The 22840-nt window shown below is 41.1% G+C and overlaps 1 protein-coding gene and 1 long non-coding RNA gene across 3 annotated transcripts in view; one reads left to right on the top strand and one right to left on the bottom strand.

Moving 5' to 3' along the window:
• Nucleotides 1–14786, bottom strand: part of CNTN1 (contactin 1) — a 253887-nt gene extending 239101 nt beyond the window's left edge. The window contains exon 1 of the mRNA XM_068170206.1: nt 14650–14786. The gene's annotated coding sequence lies outside the window, so the exon portion shown is untranslated. The remainder of the gene's footprint in view (nt 1–14649) is intronic.
• Nucleotides 14787–14878: 92 nt separating this feature from the next.
• The window catches only part of LOC137458897 (uncharacterized), a 47368-nt gene continuing 39406 nt past the window's right edge, over nt 14879–22840 (top strand). The window contains exons 1-2 of one of the 2 annotated variants that reach the window (XR_010992003.1): nt 14879–14958; nt 20485–20634. This is a non-coding gene — a long non-coding RNA (uncharacterized lncRNA). Of the gene's footprint in view, nt 14959–15066; nt 15363–20484; nt 20635–22840 lie in introns of those variants that run through there. The other variant, XR_010992009.1, reaches the window with a different exon arrangement.

The raw sequence follows: 22840 nt of genomic DNA, 5'->3' as shown, positions 1-22840 counted from the left end.
AACTCCCGCTTATTGGAAGCTAGCACCTGCCAACTGTCAGTAGACCAGCAGGAAAAAAAAAACAGACACAGAAATGTTGATATATGCTTCTGCAGTCAGAATTAACAACAACAAAGAAAAAAAAATTTACAAAAAAACAGAAAAACATGAAAACACCAAAAAACAGACACTGTTTGCAACTGTCTGCAAAACCATAAAGATTAATGCTCCTAAAAGTGTGCAACAAATCTTTCTGCTTTTATATCATGCTGAACTGAGAAAACATTTAACCTCAAAGGTCTGGGTGAACAGTTTAAGAAACTGATACATAAAAGATTCCTTCATTGCCTTCAGCTGCCTGACTCTCAGGAAGCCTTCTAGGTTTGACTAGCTTAAAACCAGGAATGCAAACATTGCTACTAATCTACATGCAATAAAGCAAAATTGCAGCAAAAAGGTTCCTTTTTTTTTCTTTAAGTATCCCTATCTTCCAGTGAACTAAATGAAATAGAAATTAATTTACACACTATGATTCTTCCCTCAAAAGTGGTTGAGTTATATACACGGAGTAATGAATACATGCAAGAATGTGTGTAGCATGTCAAATACAAAATTTAATCCTCATTTGAAAACATAATGTAGAAGAAGTATAGGAAGAGCACTAAGATTGTTTAAAATACAAGATTAGCAAATTAACTACTAATATTTAGAAATCAGGACATTTTATCATGCAATAGTCAAAGGTTAAAAAAACCAAAACAAATAAAACAGTCTGTGGTGGGTTGAAATTTCCCCCCAATGTTAACTTTGCCAGACTAAGTCAGTTGGAAGCAAATGGAAGCTCTATTTACAGGCAGAACTACAATCTACAATGGAATGCAATGAATATATACAAAATATACAATAACAAAATATACAATAACAAAATATACAATATTTACAGATATTTACAATTAACAACACAAGAATCCCCCTGCTCAGAGACCAGGGAAGCTGTCCCTCTGCCCCCCAACCCCCAGTCCAAAAGGGAGAAAGGAGCATAAAGGAGTGGTTAGACTTAACCAAACCAATGCAGTCAAGATCAAGCAGAAGCAGATTAGTATCATTTCAGCACAACAAAATGAGCAGAGAAGAGATCAGAAGCGAGTAAATTGTTTTGGTACAACCAGTCTTATATCAGATATCTCTCCATGAAATTGTTTAGAATTATCTCTATTTCCCTTTTTCACACCCAATAGTGATTTATTTACAGTCTTCTACTTTTCTGCTCGAAAGCTGTAACAAAATTTTAAAGTCATAGCCTAAACTACCACACAGTCCATAGTTTCAGTATATTCAGTCATCATTATTTCTTGAATTTTCTTGGCTTGAATTCAAGTTTCAGATTTTTTTTTTCCATCAAAACTTCACAGAGTCACAGAATTAACCAGGTTGGAAAAGACCTTCGAGATCATCAAGCTCAAACTATCACCCTACACCATCTAATCAACTAAACCATGGCACCAAGTGCCTCATCCAGTCTTATTTTAAACACTTCCAGTGATGGTGACCACACCACCTCACTGGGCAACCCATTCCAATGGCCAATCACTCTTTCTATGAAGAACTTCTTCCTAACATCCAGCCTAAACCTCCCCTGGCACAACATGAGATTGTGTCACTGCACTGCATGACCTCCAGAGCTTTTTCCTAAATGTTCAACATTAAGAGGGCTATTATGAAGTCCAGAAATCTTTGGAGAGACTGAGCACAGATTCAAGAGCTCCATACACCTGGATAGACCAGGTAAAAGAAGAGTCATAATAATTAAAAATAATATATAATTAATATAATAATTTAAAATAATCCTACTATATTAATTTCATTTGTTGATTTGATTATATTCTCCAGTAACTAAAATGGGAAAAATCTATCCTTATCCTGGTATCAGAGTTGTCTTCATCATTATTTTTTTAGGACTTTTGAGAGATGTCAGGCTTAGCATCAAATTACAATGTTCAAATTATGAATTAGGTATCAGGTATCCATATTATGTCCTGGGATTGGCAGATGCCCATAATCGTGGCCAGGCAAGCCTTCTGAGATGCTGCTGTTCTGCAGTTAACCATTCAATTAACATCAAACACGTCCACAGATCAAGTCAGAACTTGAAATTATTGGGTGCCTTCCATGAGAACTAAGACTGAAAGACAACTATGTCTAGCAGACAGGTAATTTCACAGGTAGCTGTTCCAAACTGGAAGAATCTTTAAGAGCCTATCATGACAACTGCAGTAAGAATTGGCTGCATTTCCCACTACTTCCTGAAATCTGTCTAGGATGACTGTGTTTGAGACAGTCACATAAATGTATGAGTCTTAATCCAGATGAGCAAAATCAGGCAATTTATTTTAAAACATTGATGTGACTTTCAGCTCAAGCAGACAACTTTAGACTGAAGTCCTGAACAGGCTAGGCAAGTGTTCTCACTATTACTTCCTCTGACCCAGCTTCTCATCACACCCTACCCCTACAGGTAAGATCCACAAGGGTTTCTCCCCAGGCCATGAAGAGACCCTTCAAGGGAAAATGAGAGAAACACCCAAGATGAAAACCAAGTTTTCAAGTTTTAATTGGTCATAAACTCAGAGACAACCATGAGCACAAACAATACCAATATATCCAGCAACAGAAAATGTTGCTATTTGCCAGTAAGATTAATAACATTTTACAGTATTACACAAATAGACACATTGGCTTTTTTTTTCAGGTGTACAAATAACTATAGGTTAAGAGACACAGAGCCAAAACCATAAGTTCTCAGTAACACTATCAAAGACTGTGTAGAAGCCCAAGTGTCTGTGCTCTGTGAGGTTACTCCAAACATCTAAATATTGGTATTCTATACTAAGGTAAGTACTTTCCGACAGAACATACCCTGTCTAGCCCAAAACTTGTGTCTCAATGATAAAGATTAAAGGCCTAATGATAACAGCTTATAAGAAATGCTCACATTTAATTCTATCCATATTTAACTCTGAAAAGCCCTTACTGAATTTTGTGTTCTCACAAAACAAAAAGTACTATTGGAAATGTGTATTTAACAACTGAGTCTCACAGAGCAGGCAAAAATTAACTGCTGGACTCTAGAATTGATGATCTGTGTTTTATGAAGCTGAATTGGAATTATATTGCTGGTAAACCAAAATGCCCCAAATGTATTTATTAGCTATACAGAAATTCCTATTCCCCTTTGAATTATTTTGTCATCTTAGATTCCAGTATCTCCAAGTCAAGCTACTAAATAACAGCTCTTTGGCTGCCTGCAAACCTCAGTAAACAGCACAGTATCTAGCTAGTACCCATACAATACATGGTTGTTGACTTTTTTTTCCAAGATATTTGGAATCTATGGAAGTATATTAATACCCCACTGACCATGAAAATCTTATGTTAATCCACCAGTTTTTCTTCAAGATGATCTGAAATCTGAGGAGGTCTGTTCCATGAAACACTGTAGGTACTTTAATAGTATTACACAATAACACAACAGTAAATTGTGATCTGTTCTCATTGCTTTATGTGGCATATTTGAATGTTTTTGACAGTGTCCTAAAAGACACATACTTTTCTTCCACATTTTGCTTTCTTCTCTTGTCACACCAGTACCTGTAAACATTAGCATAGATGTGGAAAAAGTGCTTGGTATTTAAAAAACAAGCCCAAAAATATCACATACATAGGAAACCTTAGTGACTATCTGCAGGCTTTAGCTAATCACTGACAGTTTACATACTCAGCAACATTGCCAAGGATAAGATCAGCTAAAAAATAATCAGTAGGCCACCAAAGCTTGCTACAGGAATGTAAATAAAATTGAGGTAATACATAAGCATATGGTAATAGGCTATGGTATGGTTCTTTCATAGTTCAAAAAAAACATAAAATCCTAAAGCTCTATGCTTCTTTCCAGTATACATATAGACAAGGTCTGAATTACATGACGCTGCTGTAACTTTGGATACAACACACTGAAGTGGAGTTAATTGCTCTGACACACAAAAAAAAAGTCTTTGTATCCTTTGAATGCTTCAAATAAGATCTCATAGAAATGAGACAAAACCGGTTTTTTGGTTCAGCCACATTTAAGACTGGGTCAGCTGGTCTGTAGAGAACCCACAGAACATACTACAGTAAAACAGTGTAAGCGGAAATGGGAACAGCTGTGCTTTATTACAAACCTGGGGCTGTTTTAGCTACAAAACTTTCTTTATGCCTTTAAGCTTTTGTAGGACTCTGCCACTCTGAGTAGCAGGTTCAAAATTCCCTTTTCAACTTGGCTTAGACAGACTTCCCCCCCAACACCATATCACACCTATACAGATAAGTGTAAATTAAGCTTTCTTCTCAGGCATACCACTTTTCCTCAAGCCCCACAATCACATTTTGTAAGTACATAGCCTAATAATAAACGAATTGGCAAATTGCTGCTAATGAAAATGCAATCAAGTATTTTTCATTCAAAACCCTTTAGTCATCTCAAGTATTCATAGCTAATAAAACACAAATCAGCATCACAATAAAGACAAAAGGCTATTTAATATTTTTAAAACAATTACCCACTCTACTATCCCAGAGGGAGAGCTAACACTGGTTTTACTCCTGATTCATATTCAGTATGATTTCTCCAAGAAGAGACCTGGGAGAAACACTTCAGTTCAAGAAAATCCCTCAAGTAATGACTCATTTAATACGCACATTGGCAGAAGGTCCCCTGAAGAACCAAAAGCATCCATTACCAAGCGTACTTTCTTATTCTTGTTAATTTCCATAACACAATATAAGTACCCCAAAATAATGTTTACATTTTAACATTACATTTTAATAGTGCAATTGGCAACTTCTAAACTATTTTTTTTTAAATCATCCTGCTGGAGATTATTTGCTTCTCTTTTATTATTTTGTGGCATTTATTAAGGAGAACTTTCTTCTTCAGTCTATTCGAGTCAGTCATCAGCAAGTTTGCAGATGACACCAAGTTAGGAGCAGACGTCAGTCAGTTAGAAGGTAGAAAGGCTCTGCAGAGGGACCTTGACAGACTGGACAGATGGGCAGAATCCAATGGGATGACATTTAACAAGTCCAAGTGCCGAGTGCTGCACTTTGGCCACGGCAACCCCATGCAGAGCTACAGGCTGGGGTTGGAGTGGCTGGAGAGCTCTCAAACAGAGAGGGACCTGGGGGTGCTGATCGACAGCCGCCTGAATATGAGCCAACAGTGTGCCCAGGTGGCCAAGAGGGCCAATGGCATCCTGGCCTGTATTAGGAATAGTGTGGCCAGCAGGAGCAGGGAAGTCATTGTGCCCCTGTACCCTGCTTTGGTTAGGCCACACCTTGAGTACTGTCTCCAGTTCTGGGCCCCTCAGTTTAAGGAGGACATCGAAACACTTGAACGTGTCCAGAGAAGGGAAAGAAAGCTGGGGAGAGGCCTTGAACACAAGCCCTATGAGGAGAGGCTGTGGGAGCTGGGATTGTTTAGCCTGGAGAAGAGGAGGCTCAGGGGTGACCTCATTGCCCTCTACAACTACCTGAAAGGTGGTTGTAGCCAGGAAGGGGTTGGCCTCTTCTCCCAGGCAACCAGCACCAGAACAAGGGGACACAGTCTCAAGCTGTGCCAGGGGAGGTTTAGACTCGAGGTGAGGACGAAGTTCTTCACCGAGCGAGTCATTCGTCATTGGAACGGGCTGCCCAGGGAGGTGGTGGAGTCACCGTCCTTGGAGGTGTTCAAGAGGAGATTGGACGTGGCACTTGGTGCCATGGTCTAGTCATGAGGTCTGTGTTGATAGGTTGGACTCAATGATCCTCGAGGTCCTTTCCAAGCTAAGTTATACTGTGATACTGTAAAACCCACCAAAAACTATGCATGTTTGCATATATATATATAAACATACAGCAACATAATGGTGGCTGAATGAGGCCAGATCAGCATATCAGATGAGACAGTTGTGCATTTTTCCATTATGCAATCTAAAAACAACACCAATTAGGTTTTGTCAATGATTTCCAGGTTCTCACTTTGTGAATATCAGCTACTTAAAATGAAATTAGTTATCTAAATTGATAATACTATGCTTACACAAATAAACCATTTATAAAAACATGAGAATGTTTAAATAAATTGGTTGTGATAGAAGTTATCCAGCACAGACTGTAATTTTTCAGTTAATGCATAAGCAAACATTGCAAAAATCTACTTTTCAACAACACAAATCAAGACATAAAAAAGGCAATGAACTATGGTGATGAGCCAAAGAACTTATTCAGCATTCTCTCAATGATTCTGTGATAAGCCTTTTCTTTTTCACACAGACTTAAAAAAAACAACAAACAAAAAAAAACCCACAAAACTACAACAAACCCCAAAACTCAGTATGCAACTGACAAGACATAATGCAAAACTGAAATGGAAGATGCTTAAACAAATTATAACTGACCTATCACTCTACTTGTTTAGAAAAGCGGTCAGCACTGGCACGATTCCACTTGTTATTCCTTAGTGTGTTTTTTTTTGCAGAGGCTGGCACAGTTCTTGGGTGTTACATAAAGAGTCAAGCAAGACATGAAAGAAACCAAAAAGAAGTTCATACATATTTTTCTATGCTAGGATAATGCTGAACTTTCACATTTAGCAGTCTCTAGTTGAAAACAACATATTACAGTCCAGCTGTAGGCTAATTTCGCCATTGTGATTGGCCTGACAATGCCTTTTCCAGGAACACCATTGCTACACCTAGTGAAACTGACAGAACTGTCTACTTTTTCAAAACACCAGCATGCTAGAATACTTTGAAAAATTACGGGGCCAGGAAACTCAGGAGGAAAAGGTATAATAAAAAATCAAAAGTAAAGAGAGTTCAGGAAGTGACAAAGGAGTATTTCAGAATGCCTGGCTTCCCAGGAACTATTTCATCAGCCATCGACTCTGGGGTGTACCTTAGAGTTCCTCTATAATGAAAATCTAAGTGGAAACTGTTCAATATTCCAACGTTTTATAAAAGAACTAAACTGCAGACAGCTGATGAAAAGGGGAGCTGGGTTTCTGGCAATAGTACAAAAGAGTAATAGCCTAATTCTTTACAGGAAGAAATATAGAAAATTAAAAAAAATGTGTATTTCTAGCTGCTCTTTCTCATTTATCTTAATCATTGCCATTTTCTTTCATCTTTGCTCAAAAACATTCAGAGCGAACAAAAAGCAATATTGTGTTTTTAAACAGTACTACTAGCAACAGCAGTGAGTCTTCTAACTTCTATAAATGGCAAGCCTTATCAGAAGGTAAGTTATTCTACCAGACATTTTTAAAAGCTCACTCATAATGACTGGTAAATGAATAGAGGAGGAGAGAGGAGGAGAGAGGAGGAGAGAGGAGGAGAGAGGAGGAGAGAGGAGGAGAGAGGAGGAGAGAGGAGGAGAGAGGAGGAGAGAGGAGGAGAGAGGAGGAGAGAGGAGGAGAGAGGAGGAGAGAGGAGGAGAGAGGAGGAGAGAGGAGGAGAGAGGAGGAGAGAGGAGGAGAGAGGAGGAGAGAGGAGGAGAGAGGAGGAGAGAGGAGGAGAGAGGAGGAGAGAGGAGGAGAGAGGAGGAGAGAGGAGGAGAGAGGAGGAGAGAGGAGGAGAGAGGAGGAGAGAGGAGGAGAGAGGAGGAGAGAGGAGGAGAGAGGAGGAGAGAGGAGGAGAGAGGAGGAGAGAGGAGGAGAGAATAGGACCAGGTTGGAAAAGACCTCTGAGACTGAGTCCAGCCTATCACCCAACGCTATCTAATCAACTAAACAATGTCACCGAGCGCCCCATCCAGTCTCTTCCTAAACACCTCTAGTGATGCTGACTCCACCACCTCCCTGGGCTGTTTCTCAAAACACTGAGACATTTTTTTTTTTTCAACTTTATTTTAGGTTTACCAGTGAGTATTTGACAAGACAGCTGACTGTCTCTATCAAAGCAAAGTCAGCTTTATTGCAAGTTTCAAAGAAAGCACGCTAGTTAGCAATCATCTAGAAGGAAGTCTTCATTAAGAAATATTTAGGGTATAAGGCTGTGTCTCTTTTCCCACAAAAGAAAGTAAAGACATTATTTTGAAATTAGCTTGAATATGAAAAGCCTGAAGAACAGCCAAAATGAAAAACAAAAATAGACTTGAAAGGGGAATTTATGACAATAATAAAACCAAGATAGCTTTCCAAAAAAAATTATGTATTTAATACAGTATCATGTATTAGCTGAATTATAAGCAGGCACTCAAAATTTATCAGTTGAGTTTACAGAAGTTTAAAATTACATGGCCTTCTTTCTGAGTTGTAGTAAATCTTACATTCACTGCAGCTGATGTGTTAGAACCAGTCACTCTCTCTGATTGTCCCATCCCTCTGGTTGAAGCAGAATACCAAGTTCTTGCCCTCATTCAGCAAGCACTGATCATTCCCAAAAAGATTAGCCCATTAACCAGGTACGCTATGACAACATTAACAGCCACTTATCAACATCTAGTCTTTAAATAATTTCATTCAGATTGTGTGAGATTTCCTTTCAAATATAAAAGTTGTGTAATATAAACCAGCTGTATTAATAAAATGGACTCTTTCTTCCAATGGAACTGATGCAGTATCTTTATTCAAACACTACCACTCATTACAACAGATCACATTCTGTGATTCTGTGATCCTGTGCACGTTAACTGACTGTCCTGAAAGGTCAAACCCCAAAACATGCCCTAGCCCAGACTTTGGGTTAAACACCTGTGAAAGTGCTAACCTGGACAGTTCCTGGGGTCCAGATGGTCAAGGCATAAATGTATAGCATGTGTGATTAGCCTTGTAAGCACCTGTGCATGTGCAAACCTGGACACTTCCTGAGGTCCAGATAAACACATAGCACGTGTGATTAACTTTGCAACACAGCTGTGAACTGTGTGTGTCCCTGGCCATGTTGGATATGCCCCATCCTACAGTTCCAGTTATCAGCAGTTGAAGGGTCTGCTCTAGCAGACCAACTACACCCAGGCCTTGTTCTTACCACAAAGAGACAAGAGCCAAATGCTGCCCAAGTAGCAGCTGAAGAATCCACCCTAGCAGACCAACAACTTCACCCAGGACCAAGGCAGAAAGGCAAAAAGCTCAAAGGGAACTGAATCCCAGAAGAGTCTACAGTATACGAGAGAGGCCCCTAGCCCTCTCCAAGTCGAGGACTGCTCGAATTATACCCACAGCATCTGGGAAGATACCAGACAGAGGAGCAAGTTGTGAGTACTCAGCTAATCTGCCACAGGATCCCATTTGTGGGAAAACCACAGATCACAGAACCTGTATTTCCAATTTGAATCGCTGCATTGGAAATGTTAGATCTGTGCTTGAACCATTTAACTGTCTGTATATGTGGAATGTGATACCCACAACCAAATAAAGCCTGTAAATACACTGTGTAAATAACTTACAGCGGTGTTTGGAGATACCACCACCCAAGATATTAAATTATAAAATATATAAAAGTATACATTTTATTACATTGGCCAAGCTCCTGAATCTTGTTATCTCCTGGAAAAGAGACCTATAATATAACATCAAGCCTAATTAATGCACAGAGCAAATCCAGAAGTGCATTTAAATGCCATTACCAATGAAAAAGTAAAAAACAGGATTCTGTATGTAACATTACATTTTGTACATTAATCATTTGCCTGTTGGCATACCTCTCCCTTCCCTATCACAAAGTACTTCTCAGAACATATATTGATATTTGCCCCTGATAGAGACTGACTGCCATAGGATAATGCATGTTTTAAGTGATGTCAGGTTTCTAGCCCCAACTCCTGCTCAAAGCAGAGTCAGCTAAGACATCAGATCAGACTGCTGGGGGATTTATCCAAGTCTTGAAAACTTCAAAGGAGGGCAAATGCCTCCCCAAGTAATCTGTTCCAATGCTTGATGTAATATATCAACATCTTTCTTTGATTTTTGCAAGTAAATTTAGCTGCTGTTAAGATGAAGCACATTACTCAGATTAATGAAGAAACTAACACAGCAGTACATTCAAGTACATGCCTAACAACTTTGAGTACGGGCTAGGGCAGGAATCAACAGCAAATTACTTATGTTTGTATTCAAATGATTTGCTAAACTGGGAAAAAAAGTGAACTATATATGATAAAGTAGAAATTTTCCAATAAACCTATAAAAAGAACACTCATCTCATGACTAAATCATGGCCTCTATGCTACAAGCTAACTCCTTTGCATGGAAACAACACAATCTGACCACTGTATATCAATTACAAAAGTATTACATAAAGGCAAGCAAAGAACTTGTCAAATACGTGTATTTATGTCTTCAACACTGCACTGATCATAGGAACTCCTAAGAAAATTCAACAGATATGAAAATGGTTCTACATATTGTTTCACATCAATTATAATATTCAGTCTGTGGTACAACCAATAATACACCCATACCCCTCATGTCAGACATGAGAGCTGCTAAATTATTGCAAACAGTATTTTCATCTCATCAAATGGACAACCTTATGTAAGCAAAATACTGTGGTGCAGTGGTAACTTCACCAGTCAGTTTTACTCAGATCTCAATTCAGTGTGACACTTAAATCTTCTTTCTGAAAATATTTCTCTGAAGTAGCTGTAAAATAAATCTTTAAGTGAAAAACAAAAACAAAACCCAACCAACCACCAATGATTATAGACAAACCAAAACCATTAGTTAGTTCTGGGGTCCACAAAGGACAAAATTAAGCAAAACTACAGTATATGCTCCAGTCAGAACAGTTGATTTCTTCTCATAATTAAGACTATTTAAGTTGTTCAGCATTTCTAATGTTTACTACTACTTACAACTTTGGCAAAATAAGCATCCTGTCCGTCTCTGCTTTCTGCCTATGCATGTACAGAAACATGTGCTTGCATAACTCACTGAAATATTAATTCAAGAGGTCAATTTTTTAAAGGAACAACGGAGGAAATACAGATCACTTTTTTCTTTCAGCAAGTGTCTTTTACTTCAAAAAATGCTAGTGACTATGTTTTGAAGCCATCAGCATAGGGAAGCTTTGAGTTAATTCTATGATGTTCCCTGTATCTCTAAAAATGTACCAAAACACGTAAGAAACTATTGTGTTGTTTCAGTGCAGAACAAAAGTCACTTTATGGTCTACGAAGAAGAGTAAAAATTGAGATCAATGTTTAGTAAAAGCAGAGAAAAAGTCACTGGAAACTGAGAAGAGAAGGACACTGGATTGGACTGCTGCAGAAGCTCTGGGGAATAAAGAAAATGTAAAGAATGCTAAAAGGGAAAAGACAAGAGAGGTAGGAATGACTGCAAAAAACAGAAGACAAATTTTGAATTGTCAGGACAAGAAATGCCTAAAAAATGAAGACTGAGACTGGTTACAGGAGGATAACAAGACTGTCATTTGGAGACGTATAAAGGACAAAGTGAAAAGGATTGTACTTGCAGAAGACTGGCAAAAGAGCCCTGATCCACCATGACACATCCTCTCTAAAGCCTAGAACAGTAAGGACTTGAGTCTCTCGTCACCTTCAAAATATGCCATCCTGCTTTACCACTGGGACAGCACTCCCATAATGCAATTCATAACACTGAAAGTTCAGCAGCTTTTTCAAAGGATTCAAACTGTTAGCAACCATTGTGAGTCCAACGTGAGCTTTTTTTTTTTGGCTTTGTTTTTTATTTTTTAGGGGGATTTTTATTCCCTTAAGCTTAATTTTCTAGATTTTCAGGCAATTTATGGGATATACATGCACATTTTATCTGAGAACAGCATGAAAGAATATTATTAAGGGTACTAAGTCAACCACTCAAAAGCCAGAAAATAAAGAACACTATTGTCTGTGCAACCTTAATTCACTTTGAGTGTGTACCTTTTTATACAGTATTTCAATAAACATTTATTTCTTCTTCAAAGTTACCTTGCCTCATTCAGTGCCAAAGATGAACATGCACCAAAGGTGATACATAACAATGCAGGCAGGACTCCTGTCTTGCCTACTGAAGAACACGTGTGGTGCATGAGGCAGAAAGAAAAAGGAATAGGTGCTCTGTAATATGCCACAACGGCTTCACAGGCTGAAATCCTGCCTTTCGCAGTTTCCTGCATTTCTCTTACTGTCATACACTCCATTTTGCCCAATATTTCCATAGTTTATAATTCATTGTGAATTCCTCTTTTTCAGTACACTTTGCTGATACATTCACAGGTGTGTGGACCACCGTTACCGAAAGCAGCAGCAGCTGTAGCTTGAGCAAACATGTTTATAAAAAATTGTAGCAATTTCAAACTGGACACCAAAAAAGAGTTAACACTTCCTACCTAACCCTCTTTCTGCCTGTGTTCACTATCTGTAAAAGTCTTGTTTCTTCTCAGGTAGCATTTGATATACTACCAATTATTTGTGAGGCATTCCGAATGTGTACTGATTTCAGCAAAGCCCATATAGATGCTATCAGCGGTCTTCAAAGCTGAGCTGAGTAATGTGGACTATGTAAGTGTCTACATAAATCATGGCTTTGCATAGTGATCAATGAAAAACAGCAAATTGTGTTAAGTAAGCTTCATCCATCCTGTGCAGTACCTGAGACAGGGTCGCCACAGAGAGAAAGGTAACGTAGTTAAGACTGTATCAGAAAGACATGCTCAAAACCACATTTATATATTCTTTGTTCCGTAACCTTTAATGTGGGATTACATCTACATATGGTGTTTAAGATTCTATGCAATCAATTAAGTTTTTGCCTTATCATACAGCTGTGTGGAGGCTGCACTATTTTTTGGTGTCTGTCAGATGTAGACCTAGAAATCTCTTGTTCATTTTGACCAGCACTGTAGGTAACACCAACATGGACAAAGACATAAGTATTTTACATTTTGTCAAGTTTAGGGATAAATAAAGTATATTTTTATGGAATGACAACTATCACTAAACAAAAATGCAAGACTAAGCACCTGATGCTGATAATAACATTCAGAGGTAAGCAAACAAACAAAAGCAACAGGCTCCTGCAACATTAAGGGAAGCTGTTATTAAAGGGATTTTGGTCTATTTTATTGTTTTTACAGCATGTGACAAAGATCATCCTTTTATAGGGATCTGTACAGTATCTGCACTGCAAAAGTTGCTAATGGCAGAAGAGAAAAACTGAGAATTTTTATAACTTGACTCCCATTCAGTTCTGTGATCATTATTTTCACTGGTTTACAAGTAATTTTATTCATGCACTGACATAGACTGATACTAAGTAAAGTGTTATCGGCAGAGCTGGCTGCATTTTTAGGCAATTCTTTGCCTAAGTTGTACACACCAGTAATTACATAATGGCTTGTTTTTAAAACTTTAAAGACCTCTTTAAATATTTTGTTATGGGCTTTAATTTAATAACCACTGAAAACATTCTGAGCTCACAGGTCAAAGTTTACTTTCATTACTAAATGGAGCATGGCTGATTAACTGCATAGATAATCTCCGGTAGGTTTTATAAGCAGAATTAAATAGTGCTTCACAGAGCAGATGGAATTTCTAAAGAGCCCCTCAGCCTGCAGCTCAGCCTCTCCAGGTGACTGAAAGCAGAGCTCAGCAATGGCAATGTCCGCAAGTGGTGTTTCCACTCTCACCAGCAGGTGTTACTACAGTCAATCTGAATTACTGCCATTTACGGGAAAAGTGACACAGGAAAAGCAGCATCATTAGCATTTTACAAGGGGAAAATCAAGTGAAACACTATTATTTTTACTGCAAGAAGGTGGAATATTTAAAAAAATAATCATTGACTACTATTAAATACACCCAAAACACAAACAAGCAAATGCGATGGAGCGAGGCTGCCTGTGGATATGCGGACTGCTGTGGTAGACAGCCCGCATTAACAGCAGCACCGGTGCTGAAACGATGCACTGTGCGAACACGGCACGGACGCGTTTTGCCACACGCCGCCAAAATCCCTACGCACGCCGGCAAACGTTAGAGCCGACACCGAGAATTGGGTTTTCCCTGCGGCACCCTCCCCCAGCCTCTCCGGTGAGCCGCACGGCACCCACAGCACGGACACACGGCAGCTCGCCTCTCCCCGCGCCAAGCCCGCGAAGGGACAGCATTGGCGACAAGATTACGCAGAGAAGGCGTCCCACTTTCAGCAGCCCGGGGGTCCGAGTAATCCCATCCCCATCTGCAATGCCCTAGGAGGGGGCGTCTCCGCCTGTCGTCCGCCCCCCCCCCCTTGCTTCCCGCGCTGCGTTACGGCTGCCGCCCCCAGCCGCCTCACAGGAGCGGGCCCCGCCGCCCAGGCCCGGGCTCCGGTACCCTCCGCAGACCCCGGGAGTGCTCGAGGCTCTCCTGCCGCTCAGTCACGGGACGAAAGGCCGCGGCCGGCCGCTACCTCACACCTGCTCCAGCTCCCCCGGTCCCTCTGGCCACATCAGGAAAGTTGACACCCCGCCGCGGCAGAGCACCCACCCGTGCAACCCACCCGCCGCAGTGCCCCTCCCCAGGACCACCCGCTGCTGGGTTCGCTGCTGCTTCACAGTAGGGACCGCCGCGGCGACGGCTCTTTCTCGTGCCTCTACAGCGGGACACCGGTACGCAAAGCGAGCGGCACCCGATCCAGAGCGAGCCGTGCCCTACCTGTGCTGTGCAGTCGCGCAGCCGGGCTGTCACCCCGTGGCGTCTCGTCTCAGCCGCGCACACCTGGGACGGGATGGTTTGCCTTGGCTTGGCTTTGGCACGGCACGGCTCGGCACGGCCCGCCGCCCGCGCGCCCGCCTGACAGCCGCCCACGCGCGCCCCCCCCCCCCCCCGCCGCCGCAATCGGGGCTGCCGGGGCCGAGCGGGGCGCGGGGAGCGGCGGCGGCTGATTGGACAAGGGTGATGTCACTCGTGCGCGCGCGTGAGCGAGCGCGGTGGTGAGGGGAGAACGCGGAGCTGAGGGGAGAGGTGAGGGGCGAGCAAGGTGGAGAGAGCAGGCAGCGGCGAGGGAGGAAAGATGGGGATGGGAGGGAGATGGGGAGGGGAGATAGGTGAAGGGAGATAGGTGAAGGCGGAGTGATGCGGTGAGAGCGAGGAGAGCCCTGGGGAGTGGGAAGGGAGGAGTGGAGTGAGGAAAAATCAGAGTGAGGAGGCCTGTTGAGAGGAGGTGAGGCGGACGAAGAGCGTAGCAGCCCGTAGCCCTGGCTGCGATGGGTGCGTGGTCTCGGAGGGTGGCGGAGCGGGGTGAGAGGCAGCGGGAGGGTCGCCTCGTCGGACTAGGAGGGGCGAGGGTGAGCAATGCCTGGAAGGCGGAGGGTTCCCTGCGTCCCTCTGTCCCAGCCTGTCCCGCCTGCTGTGACACCCGACTGCAGGTGAGGCAGCGTTCCGCGCTGTCCAGTGAGCATGTGCAGCCCCCCCCCCGTCTCACACTCGCACCCACCCGCAAGCATAGGCGTACGCTCTGCTCATGCCCGAAGGAAGGGTGAAGCCCGCACGAAGCTGGTGCCCAGAGTCGGGCCGTGTGTCTTACCTGCTTCCATATGAGCTGAGGGCAGAAAAAGAGGCAAGAGATGAGATGGGCCTCGAGGCCACAACTGGACAAGAGGCATGATGCTTGGAATTCCTAAGAGGTGTGCCCAACAGAGCCAGGGTCAAATTTTGTCTTAACGTACTCCTCTCAAATTTTGGAATGGCAGGATTTTTCATAAGCTTCTCTTTATTTCCTGGACTTCATATATATATATATATATATATCTTCTATGCAAGATCACATTTCTTAATTACTATTCTTTACCACAGAGGCTAGATAGTTATTTTTAAAGTGTCAGCCTCTCCCATGAGCCCAAGTCCTGGGGATTTGCAAAGGTGTTTTTTTTTTACTGCAGAACTCCTAGAGGGGAAAAAAGACAAAAGGGCTGTATGATTGCACAGGGAGGAAGGTGCACTCTCCTAAAATAAGTGGGGGGCTTGCTGCATACTGTTTATCTGCTTGGGGAAGAGCAAAGTGTGGAGAAATGAGCCACTGGGGAGTTGCAAGCTTCCAAACTTCAGACATCAGGAAGAACTTGTGAGGAATGGGGAACCTGTAAAATGATGAGACGTGGCTTCTCACTGTATGTGAAACACACCTTGGGGGAGAAGCAGGGCCTACAACCCTGGCCCTTCATATTTACAGAGTGACAGATAACACACAGTCACTACCTGGCAGAGCACAGGTTACACTTGAGTAGGTTATGCTGTGTACAACTCAGTAAGGACCAGAGCAGAAAACTTCAGCTAGGTTAAGGCCCTCAGCCTCATGGCCTGAGCTCCCTCCTTGCTCTGTAATGAAATCTTTCAGTTCAGACTAACACCAAAGTGGATGTGTTTCATCTTAGGAGAAACTAGGTCTTTGCCATAGAGAGATACCTGGAGTATCACACAGTCTCAAGCTGTGCCAGGGGAAGTTTAGGCTAGAGGTGAGGAGAAAATTCTTCACAGAGTGTGTTGTTAGCCATTGGAATAGGCTGCCCAGGGAGGTGGTGGAATTGCCATCCCTGGAGGTGTTGAAGAGGGGATTGGACATGGCACTTGGTGCCATGGTCTAGTAGGCATGAGGTCTTGGGTGACATGTTGGACTTGATGATCCTAGAGGTCTTTTCCAAGCTTGTTGATTCTATGACTACTTTTTCACAGTAACTTGAGGTTAGGAGAGGCAAGAGGAAATGTCAGGACTCCTTCAGTTTTAGCCATCATGTTGGGTGGTTCTTGCACATCTGAAAGTTTTTAACTGCCTCCTATAGTTAAATAGAGGATACCACCAACCTTCTGGCTTTACAGTCTGCAGGTCGCAGCAAATTCCATTACATCAGTTACAGTGAGGTCATACTCCTGCAGCCATATGGATCAGGAGCTTGTTGTTCAAGGGTAAAAAAGATAGTTCATAAAAAAACCCTGCAACCTAGCAGATTCTCATTTAATCATTCCAGAGTCAGAGATTTAGGCTTGGGTCTAATTCCTGTGTCTTAATCCAATACTGAGCATTGTATATGTACACAAACATGCAGAAGAGAAAAGCTGTCACGGTGGGTGTGCTTTCAAAGCAACAGGGAGAGAAGTTGCATGCCAGAAAGGTAAAATGCAGAAAGGTAAAGAAAAGGGGAGAGGGAGGGAATAAAGAGTGGATAGCAGGGGTTACATTACACAGACTGGCAAACAGCATATAGTAACAGAACAGAAGGCATTTAAAATACTAGTGAGGTCTGACAATCTGGCAGACCTCACCTAAGCTGCAGGTTTTAGACAGCTGCATTCTTAGAAGGAGAACCATAAAACCACTCCAGCTCCTGAACGGTGTTTGATTCCAAAATTGCCTTAGGGTGCGTTTTGCAGCTAGAAGCAGTAAATGGCAAAGGTCAGTTTTAAGGTGATTGGCTGAAGCAAGTGGTAGGGTGCTTGGTGTGCCCTCAGATGTGTAGTACAGGCAGCTACGTAGTACCACAGCATATTTAATGTTCAGGATGCTCTCTGAAGGATGTTATTCTCTAATGTTCAGTAATTTCAGTTTCCAGTTTTAGTGCCAGAAGTTAAGATGGCTGTCATACACAGTTTGAGGCAGGGTAATTTTTTTCTTTAAATATACCAGTGGGTGTCTCTGCACTGCACAGAACATCCCTGTCTCTCCCTTTGGCTGATTCAGACATCTTCACTGGATCCGGGGACTTAGCAAAACAAAACGGGAGCAGAAAATGTGCAAGAAGCAGAAACAAAATGCATTCAGCACCCTGCGTGTTTGTAATCATCAGCTGTTATACTGGAAAGCTTCCACTGTCTGTTGGTGTGTGCAGCTCATGCACCTACCTATATCCCTGGGTATTTGATTCCTGTTAGAAGCACAAGTCATTTAAGATCCAGCCACAAGGATGAAAGAGGCATAGCTGCAGCCTGCAGCACTTGTGGAGGAACAGCAACCACTGACCTCACTTTGTATTTCCTACAACAAACACTCATTGCATCCACATGGAGGGAAGGGGAATATGGATCGGGGGCAACAGCTTTCTGTTATTATAATAAAATGGAGACACAGGCCAGCCTGAGCTTTATGTACCCCTACCCAGTCTCAGCAATCTTTTAGAGGATTAATAAGATTAGAAGCCCCTATTGTTTTGCTAATGGCTGTTTATTTGGAAAATGGTTTTCCTTGTAAACATACAGAAATGACCATATGTTACTCCGTGCTCCAAGTGCTGCTTTAGAATAAAGCAAACAATGAAACTCACATTCCAACAACAAATTTTACCAAAAAGAACAATTCATTTGCCCTCCAGCTCTGCTGCTGTGGAAGCTTACCTGGTTGAGGGTAATGCATTAAAATAGCTTAAGAGTACTCTTCCTTTGAAAAATCTTGCTGCAGCTGTGCTGCTGTAAGAAGGCTAGCAGTGCTAACCATCTAAAAATCCAGGGTTACTTGGATTCTGCATGGATATTTGCAGAGATAATTTAAACTCTGACTACATCCAAGCCTATCACCCATGAAGCTGATGCATGCAAGATCCTTTTCATTGCTCCCAAATGATGCAAATCATTTCCCACGATACTGACTTTTTTTTTTTCCAATGAAAGTAAGACTTTAAGAGTCATACACCATCAGGCTGAATGGTGCTCTTGTTGAATTCCAAACTCTCCAAAGTGAATGAAACACATTGGGAAGGTAATTTTAATTACAGAGCTTAAAATAGAGCATATTGCAAGACTCAGGGTTGAAATTCTGTGTCTTACAAGTGTATTTTCAATATCTTGTAGTTTGGTCATTGAGACTATTTTCTATGCCTGATCTCTTTCATGATTCCAATATTTTTGGGAAATTATTCAGACATTTTTGCAAATGCCAAAGTACCAAATTAGGTGCTTCTCATGAGCTCAGACAGATTTTTCCCTAGAAACAAAAATACTCATTTCTGACAACTGTAGCAGGAGAGAAGTCAAGAGTATTTTACAGTCTGTTGACCACTGACTGGTACTGTGAGCTCTTGATACCAGTCCTCAGCTTGTAATTTAGGACATTGGATTACCCTAAATTACACTAGGATTTTTAAGAAGCAGTTGCATCAGATCATGGATTGGGTGAATATAAAATTAGCTGTTCCTCTGAGGAAGCAGATCTCAAATTTCCTGTGAATCTAGTTCCCAAAATTAAAATGCTTAACTTTCCTATGAAACTTTTTACTCTGTAAACTGTTACAAGGATATAAGGTCTATACTACAAGACAGATGACATGAGTGTCACTTCAAATGAAGCTGAAAGTTGCCCAGATTCTCTCCTGAGTCAAAATTGCAGTTTCTCACCAGCCCAGTCCATATTCCATGGATGCATACAGGCAAATCCATATAGTTATTTAAACTCATGAAGCCACAGCCTTCTCATAACAAAATGAAGGAGAAACCCTAAATACATAATGTCTGTAGAAAGCAATTTGTGTAGTCCTATATTAGCTATTTCCCATACATCACAATAGCTGTGGATGCCTACACTTACTCATTTTGTCCAGACAATCAGGTCACAAAAATCACAAAATTCTTCAGTTCACTGACAGTTCCATTCCTTGGGAAGATAAATTTCAGTTTTCCATAAGTGTATATGAAAGTCTGCATAAATACTGTGCATCAAGAATACTAAACCACAGTTGCAAGTCTTTTAGAATTATCATTACCTTAGTTTTGTTACCCTACTCAGGTATTATGTGAAACTTCACATGAGCTCACTGGGGGTTTTGTGTGAATTTCTGTCTCATTCAGTATAAAAGGTGAATATATCTGCTACACCATCTCTGCTGCGTTTCCTTGTATTCTTACCAATCCATGGTGTAATTTACAGGTAAGTGATATTAAATAAAAGTTCATGTTCTGTTTTCATTGTGCCAATGAGCACAGTTCCCAAGGGTTCTTCAAGATTCTTCAAGGAGAAGAGGAGGCTCAGGGGTGACCTCATTGCCCTCTACAACTACCTGAAGGGTAGTTGTAGCCAGGAAGGGGTTGGTCTCTTCTCCCAGGCAGCCAGCACCAGAACAAGGGGACACAGTCTCAAGCTGCACCAGGGGAAGTTTAGGCTCGAGGTGAGCAGAAAGTTCTTCACTGAGAGAGTCACTGGAATGGGCTGCCCAGGGAGGTGGTGGAGTCACCATCCCTCAAGGTGTTCAAGAGGAGATTGGATGTGGCACTTGGTGCCATGGTCTAGTCATGGGTCTGTGGTGACAGGTTGGACTTGATGATCCCTGAGGTCTCTTCCAACCTTGACAATTTGTGATACTGTGATTTCTGGCTTTGAACATTTTCCTCAAAATACATAAGTAGGAAAAGATTGTAGTCTCTTCAGTATATGCAACTAAAACAGAAAATGACATATGGTAATTCCTAAATAAACTGCAAATAGCAACTAGATGTCCATCTCAAAGTAGCCTGGTTTTGTTTTTTGTTGTTTTTTCCAGGAATAATAAATACTTTCTCTATTCTTTACAGGGAAGTGCAAAGATGGAAAAGATTTCCCAAAATCAAGCCTGAGGCTGAGACTTCAAACGGATTGAATAGAAAATAAAGAACACATCTGCTGTCTTAGGGTAGGGGAAAAAAAGACTGAAGTGGCTTGCACAGTAACACAATCTTTGAAAGGTATGGAGCTTAGTTGTTCTGTCTTGCTAACTTTCTGCTGTTTGAAATCATACAGCATAAGGATTTCCCAAGAAAATGCACAGATATCAAAGTCATTCAAACTTCAGTAACAATGCATACACCATCTTTACTTTGGCTTTTGGAATTTGCTGTGTTTCAAGCATATCTTTTGAAGGGAGCTGTATATAATACATATTTGTATGTCACTTTTTGTTTGCATTTTAAAGTAAAAAGTTCATCATGTATGAAAAGAAAGCATTCATTTACTTCAAAGGAGAATTACTGTGCAATATGGTTCAGCATCTCTGTAGAAGCTACAGTATGCTCCGGCTTTCTGGAGATTATTGAACTATTCTTTGGTGATATTTTCAGAAGCTCTTTGAGAAGTAGAATTTCTGATCAAAGACTCTCAGTCACAGCAGGTATTTTGGTATAAGGTATTTAGCTATTAGGTACTTAGCATTAGCTATTGGATAGTTTCCACTAAGGCATGACAGATGTTTTGGGCTTTTAGCACATTGATTTTTACTCTTACTAGCCTGCTAGTCATCACTAGCAGCGTGGGATTTACCTTTATTGTTTCCTATATCTTACCTGAAATCAGCCTGACATTCTGTGATGTTATTAGATGGCCTAACCCCAGCTTTATCAGCTGTACTACATCTTGTACAGATCTCTTTCCTTCTGTCCTGATAAGACTATGTTGTGTGAATGTATCAAGCTTTTATGTGAGCAGTGTATATTCTCCAAAGCATGCTTGTATCGTACAGATACGACGTGAGTGACAAGGAAAATTGTCATGTATTTACTGATACTAATGCTAATGTTAAGGCTAACACTGAAACCTCCATTGCTGAAATGTTTGTGCACCTTGCCTTGACTGTGTGTGCATATAGGTAGATACAGATATAGACAAAAATAGATATAGATACTTACATGTGTGCATGCCCCTGTGTACAAATGACTTTAGAATAGTTTTCATCAGGAAGAAAATCATGAAAATTACTGTCCTAATTTTCTTCCAGGGCAGTCTTTTCTTTTAGACCTCAAAAATGTTTTTAATCTTCTCAGCAATACATGGCTAAACTTAATTTAAAGAATTCTCATAGGACTGACAAAATGGTTGCTCAGCAGTCAAGATCTTCTAATAAAGAGCTAATCTTTAAACTACAAAGACCAGGAACTTAAACTTCAAAAGATTATACTTTTTTCACTCAGGCTTTTTCAAGCAAGGCATTTTCCTTCTGAAAAGATAAAAAAAGTAAAGAAATAACGAAAGGGAGATGTAACAAAATGGATACTTTAAAATGTTTATCTGTTTTAAAGTTATATTTTTTAATGCATTTCACAACTAATTTCACCAAATTTAATTAATGTTAGCTTTGAATTAGAGAAGATTACCAATGAGAAAGATACTGAAAAAAAAACCCCAACCATTAAAACTTTGATTATGTGAAAGTTTAATTTGCATTCATAAGGTTCTTTGGAAAACTACAGTCATAACTATTGTACTTTATTTTGCATAATGTATTCCAAATTTTCAAGTTTAAAATATACTGATCTTAGGAAATGTGTTAAAATATTATCCCACTTCCAGCAGTAAAGGATGAAACTGTCAGGATTTTCACCAGGAAACCTGAAACAACTGTCAGCAGCCACCAGTGCACCCTTGCATCAAAGATGGCTAAGAGCATCCAGGGTGGTGTTAGGAAAAGTATTGCCAGCAGGTTCAGCTGAAGTGCTGGGTCCAGTGAGGGGCTCTCCAGGACAAGAGAGGTGCAGACACGCTGGAGCAAGTCTAGGGAAGGACCACAAAGTTGACTTAGGGACCAAACCTTCTGCCCTAAGAGAGGGCTCCTCCTCTCTGTCTCTGAGGACTAAGATGTTTTATACTGGAGAAGAGAAAGCTTGGGTCTTACAAATACATAAAATTATCTGATTGGGGCTGAGTAAGGAAGATAGAGCAAGGCTCATCTCCATTGTGTGCAGGATACATTTATGCACACAACCACACACACTGTTTCAAGTGCCTAGGCATTAGTTATGTTCTTGATCTTCCTCTTTTTCCAGAGTACATGATGCTTGAAGCTTTTCATCATTCACCAAATGTACATCTTAGGAACTGTTTTGTGGTTTGCTGCATATGGTGGTGCAATTGGACGCTATATGGACCATTGGAAAGTAGACAAACTGTCTAGTTTTCTGC

Source organism: Melanerpes formicivorus, unplaced genomic scaffold, assembly GCF_026170545.1.
Source record: "Melanerpes formicivorus ecotype bairdi unplaced genomic scaffold, bMelFor1.0.p_v2 SCAF_3, whole genome shotgun sequence".
Lineage (NCBI taxonomy): Eukaryota > Metazoa > Chordata > Aves > Piciformes > Picidae > Melanerpes > Melanerpes formicivorus.
The sequence above is the reverse complement of the archived record's forward strand: the minus strand, read 5'-3'. Positions and strand labels throughout refer to the sequence as shown.